Consider the following 1,850-nt stretch of genomic DNA (forward strand, 5'->3'; position numbering starts at 1 on the left):
TCTTGCTGACTTGATCACGTGTCTGTCCTACTGCCCGCTCCTGGGATGGTCCCTCCCGGGTGGGTGGAGGAGCAGAGCTTTCACTGGGTGCTAGGGCTGCTCCTGAGCACTCACTGTGTGCAGAGCACGCGGCAAGACGCTGCGCTCCGGAGCTTGGCAGGAAGCCCTAAACCCACGAACGCACAAACACCACAAGACCCGCAAATGAGACATGCAAACCGCACGCCAGCAGAGTCCAGAGGAGGGAGAGCACTGTGAGCTGAGTGGGAAGGCTTTCTGGGTGACATTTAGACAGATGGAACACACGAAACAGCATCTCAGGAGGGAGACCAACTTTGAAAAGGCGCAGAAGTGGGAACACAACTGCTGCTGTTGCTATTCCAATTCTAGGCTCAGTGACTCCTTTCGGGGGAAAAAAATTGCTGGCAGTGATGGCTACTAGCACTTAGAAACTACTCAACAACAGTGTAGATCAAGGGTTGGCAAACTCAGGCTGTTTTTGTGAAAGTCGGTTTCTCGAACAGCCACCCGATCATTTATCGTCACCCATGGCTGCTCTCCCACCACAGCAGCAGGGCTGAGCGGTGTGAGACCAGATGGTCCACAAAGCCTAAAATATTTACTGTCTGCCCCTTTAAAGAGAAAGTTTGCTGGCCCTTGATCTAAAGCATCAATTCTGCAAAAGAAAAGCTAACAAAGCAACTGATTGGCACTATGGGTGTACTATGCTAAAAACATCGGAAACTTAAACGAAATTCAAGATGCTCAAGTTAATCGCATTCTCAAAAATGGCATCAAAGAAGATAATCTGAAAAAACTGATATTACAGATTTAAATGTAACCATTTCCCATATGTTCCGAAAGCTCCTGGAGCATGCTCTAATCTGTACACAGTCTATGGGGATGCAACTGAGGGTCCTGGAAGATTTGGGATTTCAACGACCAGATTCTCACATTCATTCCTAGCAATAAATATAAAAATATTCAGAGGTTGTCTATACTCTATTTGTTAAGCATATAAGAATATATATATATATATATATATATATATATAAGCATAAAAGAAAACGTGCATGATCCATAAATGTGAAACAACTTTACATAAAAATTCAGTTAAAAATATGTTTTATAGGGATAAAAATAACAAAATGAAAATGCAGTAAAGCCAAGGTCATCTCACCAAAAATGTCACTAAGCAGGATAATTCCCCATCTGCCAAAATGACGATTAAGGGAGAGCGGGTGTCTCTGTGCATATAGGTATTTGTGGGAATAGGGAAAGCGCTGATGGACACGGAGATGAAAGGCAGGTAGAAAAAGCCCTGCCTTGAATCCACAGGCCTCAGTCCAAGCTCCACCAGGAGGGAGCCGTTTAACCACGGGGCATTTAACTAGCCAGGCTCAGCTTCTCTGCAGAAGAAATCTTGCTGGATGATCTTTAAGGGCTTTTCCATTTCTGACATTCATGAAAATTAACAGAATATTAGACTATATTTTAGAACATGGGAAAACTGATTAATTTAGTGAACACAAACAGAAACAATCCTTCCACAGCCTTCTGATGTTTTTTGGTGACAGTTATAAGTAGACTTCCTATACTTGAACTAAGAAAACTACTTCATGTTCGGCCTAATATTATCTAGACTTCCAAGAACCTTAACTTGTTGGACCCCCCCCCAGATCAGAAACAAAACTGTAGAGAGAGCAAGGAATGAATACAGAAGTCCCCTGAGAAGACTGAGGTGCTTAAGAATCAGCCTGTGGCCTTAAGCCGCTGTGGGTCGCCCACTGACCGGGCTCACTTAACAGTATGGCACAGAAGCCAGGAACTGCACCCACATTCCCCCCCAG

This window comes from Equus caballus, chromosome 10, assembly GCF_041296265.1.
Source record: "Equus caballus isolate H_3958 breed thoroughbred chromosome 10, TB-T2T, whole genome shotgun sequence".
Classification (NCBI taxonomy): Eukaryota; Metazoa; Chordata; class Mammalia; order Perissodactyla; family Equidae; genus Equus; species Equus caballus.